Source organism: Macaca mulatta, chromosome 13, assembly GCF_049350105.2.
Source record: "Macaca mulatta isolate MMU2019108-1 chromosome 13, T2T-MMU8v2.0, whole genome shotgun sequence".
Lineage (NCBI taxonomy): Eukaryota > Metazoa > Chordata > Mammalia > Primates > Cercopithecidae > Macaca > Macaca mulatta.
The window spans coordinates 63,919,819-63,934,801 of record NC_133418.1 but is presented as its reverse complement, the minus strand read 5'-3'; the positions used below and the strand labels follow the sequence as shown (position 1 = coordinate 63,934,801).

Below are 14,983 nucleotides of genomic sequence, written 5' to 3'. Positions count from 1 at the left end.
CCCTTTGGGTATATTTTAGTTATGTATGTGTGATGCATGTTTTTTGTTTGTTTGTTTTTGAGACAGAGTCTCGCTCTATCTCCCAGGCTGGAATGTAGTGGTGCGATCTCGGCTCACTGAAACCTCTGCCTCCTAGTTCGAGTGATTCTCATGCCTCAGCCTCCTGAGTAGCTGGTATTACAGGTGCCTGCCACCACATCTGGCTAATTTTTGTATTTTTAGTAGAGACAGGGTTTCACCATGTTGGCTAGACTGGTCTCGAACTCCTGACCTCAGGTGATCTGCCTGCCTCAGCCTCCAAAGTGCTGGGATTACAGGTGTGAGCCACTGTGCCCAGCTGATGTATGCATTTTTAATTGAACCATTAATCCTACTCCCCAGTTCAAGGCACATCATCATCATCCTTATTATATATTTGGGTGGTAAAAGGTCACTCTTGTTTTATTTACGTATTTATTTCATTTTCATTCCCCAATGCCCACCCCACATCCCCATTGGCAACAACTGTAATATATTAAATGGTATTTTGTATACACAGGGGGCCATCCTGACCCCTCTCTCTTCACTCCTGCATGCAATAGCCCTGTCTGAACCCAGGAACCATTCCTCTACATAGATCTGTTATGTCTCTTCAAAGTGGTCATGCATCCTCCATGTCCAGGACAGGATATAGCTGGCTCCCTCCTAGGCCTCGCAGGAAGACTAGAACACGTTAAAACTTCTAGAAGGCCTTATTAAGCCTAGAATGGACTTTTGCATAGATCACTCCACCTTGGACCCTGTAGAAAGGAAGTGCCAAAATCCCACTAGAAGTCATTTTCATCTGTAAATAAGTCCCTGACATGTTTTGTTGTTATGTTATTTTGAAGCCTATCCCATTCCAGTATCATATTTTAATCTCCTAAAAAAGAGTTTGTCATAAATGTCCTACAGTGGGTAATGTGCCTGTACTAATTTTTTTTCCCCGGAAACCAGTCTGTTTTAAGTTTCTGGCTACCAAGTGTATAATAGTAATTATAATTCTTTATCTTTTATATTACAGTTATCTCCTTTAGTCATTTCCTGATAATCATTTTGTTTTGTCATTTCTATTACCTTGGGATACCAGAAACATGGGTAGAATTTTATTAACACAAAATAGTTGATTAATTGACTCCTAATTATAGCATCCAAAGTGCAGACATTTCAAATCTGGCTGTCATCCAGTCTGTCCCTGGATCTAAGGCAAAAAAAAAAACTAAAAAATAAAATAAAATAAACGAAATCTGGTTGTTTCATAGGATTGTGTGTGTGTGTGTGTGTGTGTGTGTGTGTTAAAAAATAATTTACATATCTAAATTATCCTGAGGCCAATTTAAAATAAACTTTTAGTATCAATCCTAATTTTTTCCCTTTAATAACACATTTAAATCTTTTTCTTCTTTTTGTTTTTAGAGAGGGTCTCACTTTGTTGCCCAGGTTGGTCTTGAACCCTGAGCTCAAGGGATCCTGCTGCCTCAACTTGCCAAAGTACTGGAGTTACAGGTGTGAGCCACCACACCCAGCCAGATTTAAATCTTAATATGAACTAAATGACCCTTTCAGTCAGAACTGGCATCTTCCAGTAATTTCCCAAAATGACAAACACAAAGAGAAAGAGGCGAGGCACCCAACCTGCGTTCTCTAGGCCTTTTAGAAAACATGGAGTTGTTCCTTTGGCCACATATATGCCAATCTAAAGAAAGGTGATATTGTAGACATCAAGGGAATATGTACTGTTCAAAAAGGAATGTCCCACAAATGTTATCATGGCGAGACTGGAAGAGTCTACAGTGTTCCACAGCATGCTATTGGCATTGTCGTAAACAAACAAGTTGAGGGCAAGATTCTTGCCAAGAGAATTAATGGGGGTATTTATTGAGCACATTAAGCGCAGCCACCATAGATTCCTGAAACATGTGAAGGAAAATGATCAGAAAAAGAAGGAAGCCAAAGAGGAAGGCACTTGGGTTCAACTGAGGCGCCAGCCTGCTTCACCCGGAGGAGCTCACTGAGTGAGAGTCAACGGGAAACAGCCTGAGCCGCTGGACCGTCTTCCCTATATGAATTCATGGTGTAATCGGTGTAAAAAAAAATTAAACGACCTCTGGACTGTAAAAAAAAAAAAAAAAAAGAAAAAGAAAAAAGAAAAAAACAACAACAAATAAATAAATAAATAAATAAATAAATAAATAAATGCACCCTGACCAAAATTGCTAAACAGTTTTTTCCAATTCCATTTATTTTGGTTTTCTAGGAATGTGAACATATGATAAGTTGTGTGGGAAACTGTAGGTGTGTGGTATTAGCAGGGGCAGCTTATCATTAAGATGTCTCTCGTGATAGTAATATTTCTACGATATCATAGTTGCAAGTTATTTCATTGAAAAAGGTAAGATATTGTAAATAAGACTTAAATCCATGTTTCTAAAAACCATGCCTGAAGACCAGCTCTTAAGGAATACGGGCTCTGAGGATCAGGACAGGAGAGAGGGCAGCAATTGGTCCAGGGAGATGCTCTCCCACCCTGAGAGTCAGAGCTGTCCCGTTGCCTTTGCAGTCCACTCCTCGTTAATCTAAAATGTGGTTCCTAGGAGACTAAGGAGTTGTCACTGAAAATTGGGGTTTGGAGGTATCTCAGGACTCAAGCTGGGAGATCTTTCCCATCCAGGGCAGCTGTTAGCTCATGAAGGATTTTTGTGCAAATTAGGGAAGGTCCTCCAGATAGATGACAGAGCCTGCACTCAAGGTGCCTGGCCAGGAGCATGGGGCCTGGGCTATAGTCCCCGCCATAGCCTCCACAGTACATGTGGCTGTCCTTCTGCATCAGTGTTCAGACAAGCTCTAGCCTCCCCCAGGACACCCTGTCTCCTTCCAGTGACTATCTTAAAGCTCAGTTCCCCTTTCCACCCTTCTGTAAAGTCACCAGTAATTCCATGTGGTTAAATCCAAGGAACTGGTTTTGTTCCTCATATTACTGCCCACTCAGGAAACTCTGGCCCTGCGGATCACTCTCTCCTCAAAATGCTCTTCCCCCTGCCTCTGTGACGCCACATGCTCCTTGGGTTTCTCCTCCTACTCTCCTTTTTCCTCTTAGTTTGGGGCTTCCTCCTTGCAACCATGTTTACATGTAAGCTTCACTTAAGCCTGTCCTGACCTTCCCCTCTTCCTATTCTAGACTCATTCCTATTCCTATTCATGACCTCAGATATGATTCCCACAGCCAGGGAAAGCCTTATTTCTCTATCTTCACATCCACCCCAGAGGGGACAGTACTGGAGCACCTCCCCTGGCTATCTCTCCACCATTTACCACTCTTTTCCAAAGACCAGGTAAATGAGCTGACGGGGGGATGGACGTGGGGTTTGGGGAAAGGCTGCATAAGCTCTAGTGAGCCAAACTGGACCATATGGCTGGTCTGGCAATCCCACCAAGGAGCCTCTGCCTCTGCTGAGGGGAGGTCAATAGCTGGGTGGGGAGATTCAGCGCTGGGGAAGGTACTAGGAAGCTCAGTGGTGTCTGCAGAGTTCCAGTTGCATTTTCCAATCCAACTTTATCAGCAATAAAGTTGATATTGATTCCTAGCTGTGGACTCATTCTACCACCCTCAAAACCCGCACAGGGCCCAAAGCCCAGGAAAGCTTAAGGAACGGGCACAGGGATGGAGACTTAACATATACCCAGTAAGAAGGATGCTTTGGACAGGAGGGGATTCTAAGTCCTTGACTTATTTAGGATACAGCAGTTTAATGAGACTGGTGTTGCAGGACCTCAGCAAACTCAGGCCTTTGCTACCTCAGTATACACAGGCTGCGCAGACTTTGTAACTGATAGATCTAAGCAGGTGCAGACAACATTAGAGGAATCGTTCAGTCGCTTAAAACTTGCAGAGCTTCAGTGAATACATTATTTAGGTATCAGTAGTTGGGATACTTTTTTGTCATTCCTACCATGCTCCTCAGGCAGGGATAGGCCAAAGGAAGCTAAGCTCCATGTGGGCTAGAGCTTCGGTTCTCAAACTCTCACATGCATAAGAGTCACTGAGTAAGCTTATTAAAATACAGTTTCCTGGGCTGTATCTAGTCCCACTGGATACAATCATGGAGACCACTCCATGATTGAGTAGGTCTGGGGTAAAACCTAGGAATTTGCATTTCTAACAGGTTCCTAGGTGATGCTACTGGTCTGAGGACCACTGGGTTAGAGTACACTAGCCTGTGTGACTCTAGCCTTCCGCGCATTCGATCAACTGCTTCAAATTCTCTTCCTATTTATGTTGTGTTGACCTGAATCCAATTTTAGGGTCAAGAAAAGAACTGTGGTGGAATTAATATCCTGATTCTGTATACTTACCTACAGACTCCTAGAATCACTCTCAAAGCCCATGGCATAAAGTCTTCTGTAGATTTGTTACTTAACCCTGGCCATGGTTTTGATCAGAGACCCAGATTTGGAGGTCAGCCACAGAGTGTAGTGGCTTTTTATCAATGAACAGATAGAGAAATTGGGGCCCTTATTTTATAGATGGCTGGCCATCTTTTGGGGCATTAATGAAAATCTTAGTAAAACCAAAGATTAAGAGGAATAGGCTGGATGGGGTGACTCACACCTGTAATCCCAGCACTTTGGGAGAACAAGGAGGGAGGATTGCATGCCTCCAGGAGTTTGAGACCAGCCTGGACAACATAATGAGACCTCATTTCAAAAATAAAAATTAAAAATTAACCAGGAGTGGTTGTTTATGAATGCCTATAGTCCCAGCTACATGAGAAGCTGAGATGGGAGAACTGCTTGAGCCTGGGATATCAAGGCTGCAGTGAGCCATGATCATACCACTGCACTTAGTTAGCCCGGGCACAGAGCAAGACCCTGTCTCAAACAAAAAACAAACAAACAGAAAAACTGGCCAGGCGTGGTGGCTCACGCCTGTAATCCCAGCACTTTGGAAAGCTGAGGCGGGCAGATCACTTGAGGTCAGGAGTTTGAGACCAGCCTGGCCAACATGGCAAAACCCCGTCTCTACTAAAAATACAAAAATTAGCCGGGTGTGGTAGTGTGTGCCTGTAATCCCAGCTACTCGGGAGGCTGAGGTAGGAGAATCGCTTGGACCTGGGAGGTGGAGGTTGCAGTGAGCCAAGACCACGCCTCTGCACTCCAGCCTGGGCGACAGAGCAAGACTCCATCTCAAAAAAAAAAGAAAGAAACAAACAAAAAATGAGTAGTAAAAAGACCTGTGGCAGGAGCATACTGTCTCCAAGAATCAAGGAGGAGCTGAATTGATTTAGACACGTTGACCTAAAGTCAGAATGAGAGCAGTTGGAGAGAAAGAGCTAGGCTGATAATGGGGGAAGGGAGGACAGCAGGGGAAGCCTGGGGTTCAGCCAGAGACACACCTTGGTTGTTTGCAGCCAGTGTCCATTCTGACTGGCTAAAGTTGAGTCTTAGCACCACTGCCATGTAGAGGGAAGGATTTCCTTAAGAGAAATGTTTTGATTGTGAAGGCAAGACTAGTCCAATCTGAAAGGCAAAGGGAGATATGCCTGGACCCAACTGCTCTCAAATAAGGTATTATTAATAGAGACTCTTTTCCTTTGGCTACTACTAGGCCAAAAGGGGTGACACGGGTCCAAAGAACTCCAATAAAAAAGGAGAGATTTCAGAGAAGAGACTGGAATAATCTACATACCCACCCCACCCTCAACCAGGGAGCATAGTTCCAGGAAGCTCTTGAGAGGTCCTCTCTTAAAAAGTCAGATAAGGAGTCAACAATAAGTTTAATTGGGGAAATCACCCTTTAAAGACTACGACAGTTATACCAGGTAGTCATGCAACTGTGGCCGGATTTGGGGAGGGAGGTCTGGGAAGATGGGCACAGAATGTGTCCAGCATTACCAGTGAGTTTTGAGGTGGCTCAATCAGAATACTACAGGTGGGAATGTAGGCATGGTATGTACCTTGAGGGGACATACCCAGGAAACTTTTGGAGGAGGCCTTTCAGAGAAGGCACAGGAAGATGAAGTGAGCTGCAGTGAACCAGGCAGCACAGTGGTAGACGGAGTCCCGGCCCAGGTTAGATAATTGATCCAACAGGACAAAACCACCTGCAAGGAGAAAGAAGGATAAGATGTGTTTCAACAGTCATGTTGTTAGCAGATTCAAAACTTCATAATTTCATATTGCTCACTATGGTGGACCCCACAAAGCAGAACTTAAGGACCATATCAGAAAAACAAATGTCCTGACTCAAAAGCAAAGGGAAATAAAGATGGAAACACTAATCAGTACAGCAAACAGTGCTGGCTGACATGTGATAAAGAAGGAAATGGCCAACTGAAGAAGCAAGGTAAAATGTGAAAGACTCAGCTGCGCTGCCCTGAAAAGAGAAGTGGAACAACAGAGGCATATAGATGATCAGAGACATAGTCCACTTCTCAGCAAAAGACAGGACATAAGGTAATCTGCTGCTGCCTTTGACACAGCTTTAATCCTCAAGGCAGAGAGAGGCAGTGCTCTGTGGACCAGCACATGGCAGAGATGTTTGTCCTCGCCAAGCCTTAGTGAAAAGCCTCAGAGCCACAGACGAATAGGTACTAAGAACCTTCTATGTGCCAGGTGCTGTTCTAGGCACTGGGAGTACAGCAGTGAACAAAATAAAGACCTCTGCCCCTGGGAACATACATTCCATGGCAGCTTCAGTTGAGGAATCCACTACTAATGATTCTCCAGATTAAACAAGTGAGAAAACTGCCCCAAGAGGCAGGTATCACAGTCCTTTGAAAATCCAGGCAATGGCCAGGCACGGTAGCTCACACCTGTAATCCCAGTACTTTGGGAGGCCAAGGTAGGCAGATCATTTGAGACCAGGAGTTCAAGACCAGCCCGGCCAACATGGCAAAGCAAAACGCTGTCTCTACTAAAAATACAAAAATCAGCCCGGCGTGATGGCGTGCACCTGTAATCCCAACTACTCGAGAGGCTGAGGCAGGAGAATTGCATGAACGGGGAGTGGGGGGAGGCAGAAATTCAGTGAGCTGAGATTGTGCCACTGTACTCCAGCCTGGGTGACAGAGCGTGGGCAATCGCTCCTAGGCATTCAAAAGGGGTGATAAATATTTAGGAATTTTGCATGCCACAACCTTGACAGCTTAAAATCTTCCACAGTGAGAGTATTTACACCAAAGAAATGAGAAAACACTGCCAATCAGGGTTTATTTATTTGAGAGCCAGTTTACCAGCACACCATTCCAATGGCTGCTTACGAGAGGACGTGGGGCTGTGTTCCTGGCTCGACGGGGACACAGGGGAAATGGAAATTAAGGGGCGTTAAATCTACAGAACGGGGAGGAAAGGTTTCTCCAGCAACTTTTTTTTTTTTTTTTTTTTTTTTTTTTTTGAGACGGAGTCTCGCTCTGTCTCCCAGGCTGGAGTGCAGTGGCCAGATCTCAGCTCACTGCAAGCTCCGCCTCCCGAGTTTACGCCATTCTCCTGCCTCAGCCTCCCGAGTAGCTGGGACTACAGGCGCCTGCCACCTCGCCCGGCTAGTTTTTTGTATTTTTTAGTAGAGACGGGGTTTCACCGGCTTAGCCAGGATGGTCTCGATCTCCTGACCTCGTGATCCGCCCGTCTCGGCCTCCCAAAGTGCTGGGATTACAGGCTTGAGCCACCGCGCCCGGCCCTAACTTTTTTTTTGAGACGGAATCTCGCTCTGTCGCTCAGGCTGGAGTGCAGTGGCGCGATCTCGGCTCACTGCAAGCTCCGCCTCCCGGGTTCCCGCCATTCTCCTGCCTCAGCCTCCCGATAGCTGAGACTACAGGCGCCTGCCACCATGCCCAGCTAAATTTTTGTATTTTTAGTAGAGACGGGATTTCACCGTGTTAAGCAGGATAGTCTTGATCTCCTGACCTCGTGATCCGCCCGCCTCGGCCTTCCAAAGTGCTGGGATTACAGGTGTGAGCCAGCACGCCTGTAATCCACCGAGCCCTAGGATTTTCCAGTAACTTCTAAAGCATCACTGAAAATTTATAAATTTTGCAAGAGGCTAGGAAGGTTTCGATTTCCAGACCTGCCCTAGGCCATAATTAACTTATTGTTGAAAGACTTCTCCTAATATAGTGTAAAGTTCATTGGTCAAGAACTATAGAAAACCGACATCGATTGAGAGGTATTAAGAACAGGCTGATATCTAAAAGTTTTTTCTTTTCTTTTCTGTTTTCTCTACTTCCCACAGATACTGCTGGGCCTCTGCTAGGCTTGTTAGCTGGTGCCAATACTATGTGTGTATTCTGTGATTCTGGGGACTTTATTTTGATTGGTGAAGTAGATGTTCATATGATTTTTGTCTGTTCATCAACTGAACCTCTTTCCCCTCCTTAAAAGTCTTGGTAGGAGGCAGAGTCTATCTCCTTTTATAGAAGCATAAAATGTCACTTACTTTCCCAGCTTCCCTTGCAGTCATGTGGCCAAGATGCAGCCATGTGACCAAGGCTCAGCCAGCAAGATGGACCCACTCTGGACTTTGAACCAGGAGTCAGCAATGCACAGATGAGGCCTGACAGAGAGGTCCCCATGATGACGGGGACACCGTTCAGCTGCTGACAATGCCTTCACCAGACTAGTTCATAGGTCATAGTATGCAAAGCCAGGTTTTCCTGTCTTCCATGTAATTCCCCAACTACCCAATGGACTATGGATAAATTCCTTCTTTGCTTAAATCAGGCAATGTTGGTTTCTGTGGCTCATAACCTAGAATCAGGACTGATATAACTGGTCTAACTGCTGTAGGGGAAAGCAAATTAGTTCATGTTTTCTAAGTCGGGCGTGGGGCTGGTGCTGGGATAATCTTCTCTGTTCTGTTAACCCTATGAACTCTAAAAGTGGAACACACAAGAGACATTGACTGCAGCCACCAGGTGAAGGCCCTGGGCTGAGGCTGAATGGTATGAGAGTGTTTGCAGGAGATCTTCATGGACTTTAATATCCTTGGTCTTTACCTTATAAGAGAAAGGAAATTTGATTCGGGGGGCATTCCTCCTTGGGAATGTATTTAATAACTAACATACTATTAAGAAGGGGGAAAATGCCAGCTAAACTTCGACAAAATGCTCTTTTGTCACTTAAAATGTTTATACTTCATTAACAACCTCTTTTAGACTTACTTGGACATAGATTTGTATCATAGGTTGTGCTTGTGCATGTATACAAGGGAAAATATAAGCAAAATAATGTATTCTTAGAAGCTCTTTATATTAGGAATCCAAATATTCTGAATCATCTTTGCTTTCAAAGTTGAACAAGATTTTTTTTTTTTTTTTTTTTTTAATTTTTAGACAGAGTTTCACTGTCGTCGCCCAGGCTGGAGTGCAATGGCGCAATCTCAGCTCACTGCAACCTCCACCTCCTGGGTTCAAGCGATTCTCTGGCCTTGGCCTCGCGAGTAGCTGAGATTACAGGAGCCCGCCACTGCACCTGGCTAATTTTTGTATTTTTAGTAGAGACAGGGTTTCACCATGTTGGTCAGGCTGGTCTCTAACTCCTGACCTCAGATGATCCACACGCCTCGGCCTCCCAAAGTGCTGGGATTACAGGTATGAGCCACCACGCCTAGCTGAAAGTTGGACAAGTTTTTATTGAATATCTTTTTCCCCCGCTAAGACATAGTTCACACAAGCCTGTAACATACTCTGAATACAGATTTTTCTATATAGGACCTCAATTTTGGATGATATTCCAAAAGTTTTTTTAAGTTTTTTATTTTGAAATAATTTTGGATTCACAATAAGTATAGAGTTCTCATGTGCTCATTACCCGGCTTTTCCCCATGTTCTGAATCACTTTTTGAAAACCAGGATATAATTCACACACCATAAAATACATCCCTTTAAAGTGTACAATTCAGTGTTTTTAGTGCATTCACGAAGTTGTACAACTGTCCACTATCTATTCTAGAACATTTCTCTTGATTTCTTTATTAAAATCCTTCAAGGGAATATTCCAGAACATTTCTATCACTCCCCAAAGAAACCCTGTTATCTATTAGCAGTCACTCTCCATTCTACTCCTCCTGCTCCCCCAGCCCCTGCAACCACTCATCTACTTGCTTTCTGAATCACTTTTTAATTCAGAATGGCCTGTGTGCATCTCAGTGTCACTCTCTGTGTCACCAAGAGCACTGATGATAGAGCATTTTATAGCAGAGTGCTTCGTTCTGTCTGCAGTATTTTCTTCCAAGCTGCTGGTATCTGTTCTTAAAGTTCTAATACACATGTGCAGACAATGACAACTCCATCATAACTGCAGCCTGGATGATGAGACTATAATATGAACACCAATTTCAGAGAGGTTAAAATATGAAAAATTGCCAGGTATAGTGGTGGGTGCCTGCAATCCCAGTTACTTGGGAGGCTGAGGTGGGACAATATCTTGAGCCCAGGAGTTCAAGACCAGCCTGGGCAACATAGCAAGACCTAGTCTCTTAAAAAAAAAATGTGGGAGAAGAAAATGAACATGGACATCTTAGAATCAATGAAATACTGTAATAAAAGTAGGTTATTTAGGACATTTCCATGTCACTGGCATTGTATCATTGTCAGACAGCATATTGTCACACATTTCTATTATTTGATCTACTTCATATCTTCTGGTGAGCCAATTTGATGCTACAGCTGAGGACATATGAGATTAAGAAATAGGACAGTGATGAATTTTCACCCCACGGTGCAGTAGGTATTGATAATTTAATTAAAGAATGGTTCTGCTCCCACTTCACAGCCTTTTTGGAACAAAGGCTAACTACCCATGAGTGGTTGAAGAAAGAATTCAAAAGGGCAATGGATTTTATGGAGAGAGAGGTGGAGGTGAGCCTTATAAAATGGGAGCAGGGTAGCAGGTCTCCAGTGCTCACCTCAGGGAAGTTCACTGGTAGGACAGCAGAGTGATGCCTCTTGCTCTCTCCAGCCCTCATTACCCATGCTGGCAATTTTTGAATGGCCCACTCTCCACCCTTCTCTGCCCTGCTATGTGCCCAGGCAGGCTGACTGCTGCAGACTACATTCCCTACTCATGACAGTCCTCTGGTTTCTGGTGGGTTTCATCGATAGGAGGGAGTTATAAGGGGGGAAGAGTGAGTAGACAGGATGATATTTACCTCCCCTCACAGCCCACCCTCACACCTGGCCAGTCAGTTTTGGTTCTGGCTTCTTTCCTCTGCCACATTCCTGTTGAGCAGCATCTCTGCCTGCCTTGGCAACAGCTCCCACTGAGTTACAGTAACAGCTCCCGCCCCTTGTCCCTACTAGAACTTTCTAGTATCTAGTTCCTGAATACATCTGCATACCCTGTTGGTACTTTTAACCTTGCCCACACCTCCACAAGGTGTGGACATGGTTAAAGGTGGTGTCCCTTTGCTAAACTCTCTTCAGGTTCCACTCTGAATGTACCATCTGTTTCCTGTTGGAACACTCAGTCCTTCCCAAAGTGGGTGACTCACAGACAGTTGAGTGCCTCTCTCTCCTCTCCTCTCCCTTCCTCTCTGGGTTGGTGCCCCTGCACCAGGCACCCAGTCCTCTCTCCTACATAACAAAATCTGGCTGGGCCAGGTTCTGTTCTGCAAATGGGGGCTGTATTAGGCCATTCCTGCGTTCCTATAAATACTGGAGACTAGGTAATGTATAAGAAAAGAGGTTTCATTGGCTCACAGTTCTGCAGGCTGTACAGTGCTGGCATCTGCTTCTAGGGAGGCCTCAGGAAGCTTTTACTCACCGTGGAAGGGGAAGCAGGAGCAGGCACGTCACATGGAGGAAATAGGAGTGCATGGGGATGGAGTGGAGGGGAGTGGTGGTGCCACACACTTTCAAACCACCAGATGTCCTGAGAACTCACTCACTATGGGGAGGACAGCACCAAGCCTTGAGGTAGCCACCCCCATGACCCACATACCTCCCATCAGGCCTCCTTCCAACCCTGGGGATTACATCTCAACATGAGATTTGAAGGGGACATCCAAACTGTATCAGGGGCCAATAGGTGAAATTGAAGGAGGAGATATTAAAAAGCCCAATTTTGTCTACAGATATAAGATACATTCTATAATCCAGTTTAACCAATAAAAAAATTGAGATTTTTGATTCCCAAGATCGGTATCTAGTTCTCAGCTGCTTCGGCACTCAGAATGTATGGGACATCATTCACTGGTTCCCTTACATCCCAACAACCACTCTCAATTGTGTATCTCCAGTTTTAGACCCATATGGGCAGCTGTCTTGTTGTTCCACAGGCTCCTCATTGAACATATTCACAGCAAACTCATAATCTTCCTCTTTCTACCCTCAAACCTGGGGCTCCTCCAGTGTTTCCTGTTTCATTCCATGGTACCACTCTCCATACCGCTGCTCATGCCCCAAACCTGAAAGTCATTCTTGACACCTTTTTTTTCACCCTTATATATATTAATTTTTCAGATATGGTAGATCCTATGAACAGATCATTTATCCAATCCATCCACTTCTCTCCACCATCATAGCTATACCCCAGTACAAGCCATCATCAACTCTTGCCTGGACATAGTATTAACTTACAGTCCTATGAGTTCAGCTTTCTTCTTCCCTGACCTCTCAACCATTCTTTAATCAGTATCCAAGGCCTTTTGCATGTTTTAAAATCAAATCTGAGCATGATAGTCTTCCGCTTAGAAGCTTTTAGGGCTCCCAACTGGTCATACGATAAACTCCATTGGGAAGGAGAGTAAGAGGAAAAAAAAAGTTTTTTTAAGGATAAAGTCCAAGGGCTCACCATAGCTTAAAAGGCCTTGCAGGATCTTGCCCTTGGCCTGCCTCATGAAGAACTAAATCGTCTTCACAAACGGCACTCCAGACACACTGGCCTTCTCGATTCCTTGAAACGCCTTACTCCTCTCCACCTCAGAACATCAAACATTCCATTCCAGTTCCATCTGCCCAGAAAGCTCCATCAGCTCCCATATCCCCAGTCCGGCCCTTTCATTCCTTGCCTGGGCTCCAGCTCCTGCACTTGTCCTGTGTAACACTTGTCACCATTATCGATATGTGGTCACTTTGTATCTCCTGTAGACTTGAAGCTCCTTCCGAATTGGAACTGTGTCCACTTTGTTCACTTCTAGGTCTCAGGGCCTAGTACATAGCCTGCCTTGTGGTGGTTGTTTAATACACATCTGTTGAATGAATGAATGATCTTGAGCCCATAGTTTTTTCACTTTGAGCCTCAGTTTCTTCATCTGTTAAGCTAGAGGAAGGGAGGTTTCTTCCAATGTGAACAGTTCATGATTTTATGACTGCAAAGTACTCCTTTGAATACTAAAATTGCTCAGTTGAAGATAAAATCATTAAAGAGGAAATTCTCTTTTTTTTTCAAATTTTAACCATTGAAGTCTCAGTCATAAAGAGGAAATCCTTGAGACAACTGTGCTGCTCCCACCTGTCCACAGTCTACTAGGAAATACAGCATACACAACAGTCTCACAGGTTAAAAGGCATCTCTGCTTTCAAGAGTTTATCCCCTCTCTCTCAAGAAAGTTAAATTACAGGTGTGGCCTGATGTTTCTAGCTACCCTTCTGGTGCACATAAGACAATCCATAAAACCTCCAAACCGTACCCTACTGAGATGTCCCAGATTCTGATGGCACAAACAGGGATGGATTTCGAATTTGTGAGCTTTATCATTTTCTTCTTTTGGGAGTGGTGGGTGTTACTAGAATCTTTATACATTATATTGTTTTAAAAAGTTTTAAAGTGGAAACAAACCAAAGAAACAAACTGAGATCTCTAGAATCTCAGATATAGTTAGTTAAGATGAGATCAGGCCAGGAGTGGTGGCTCACACTTGTAATCCCAGCAGTTTGGAAGGCCGAGGTGGGGGATCACCTGAGGTCGGAGCTCGAGACCAGCCTGGCCAACATGGCAAAGCCCCATCTCTATTAAAAAATACAAAAATTAGCAGTGGCAGACACCTGTAATCCCAGCTACTCAGGAGGCTGAGGCAGGAGAATCACTTGAACCCAGGAGGCAGAGGTTGCAGTGAGCCGAGATTGCGCCACTGCACTCCAGCCTGGGAGACAGAGCAAGACTCCTTCTCAAAAAAAAAAAAAAAAAAAAAAAAAAAAAAAAAAGAGAGATCATACTGAATTAGTATATGACTGGTGTTCTTAGAAGAAGATGAAACAAAACACAGACACAGACACAGAGGGAAGAAGACCATATAAAGACAGAGGCAGAGATTTGAGCTGTGCTGCAACAAGCCAAGGAACACCTGAGGCTACTAAAAGCTGGAAGAGGAAAGGAAGCATCCTCCTCTAGAGCCTTTGGAGGGGAAAGGCCTTGCCAACACTTAGCTTTAAGGCTTTTGGCCTCTAGAACTGTGAGACAATACATTTCTGTTATTTCAAGCCACTTAGTTTGTGATACTTTGTTACAGAAGCCCTAAGAAATGAATGTATCAACCTTTAGGAATTTATTCCTTTAGAGCACAGGGTGGCAAACTATAGCCCATGGGCCAAATCCAGCCCACTGCCTGATTTTGTATGACCCGTGAACTAGGAATTATTTTTTTCAGAATAACATTTGCAGTCAATCTGATGATAGGAAACACCAACTTTAAACATCAGTTAAGCAAAATGTTATCCCCAAAAAAGGAATCTGTCTTCTCATTAGCAGACTTCTATTACAAAAAATTGTACCTAATTATTGTTACATTTTTAATTTCATCAATTAAAAATGTGCAGAAGTTTGTTTTCTCTTGTTATATGAGGACCTATGTAGTATCCACAATTTTGCCTCTTGGCCCACGGATATAGTTTGTCCATGTCCCTACCCAATTCTCTTCTCGAACTGTACTTCCCATAATGCCCATCTGTTGTAGAGGAACCCAGTGGGAGGTAATTGAATCATGGGGACAGTTAGCCCCAGGATGTTCTCACGATAGTGAGTTCTCACAGAT

General features: G+C 44.2%; 1 long non-coding RNA gene across 2 annotated transcripts in view; it reads right to left on the bottom strand.

The window, feature by feature from the left end:
- Window positions 1-5,679: 5,679 nt before the first annotated feature.
- Window positions 5,680-14,983, bottom strand: part of LOC106992976 (uncharacterized) — a 28,284-nt gene continuing 18,980 nt past the window's right edge. The window contains exon 3 of one of the 2 annotated variants that reach the window (XR_001439124.3): window positions 5,680-6,119. This is a non-coding gene — a long non-coding RNA (uncharacterized LOC106992976). The remainder of the gene's footprint in view (window positions 6,120-14,983) is intronic. The other variant, XR_013402770.1, reaches the window with a different exon arrangement.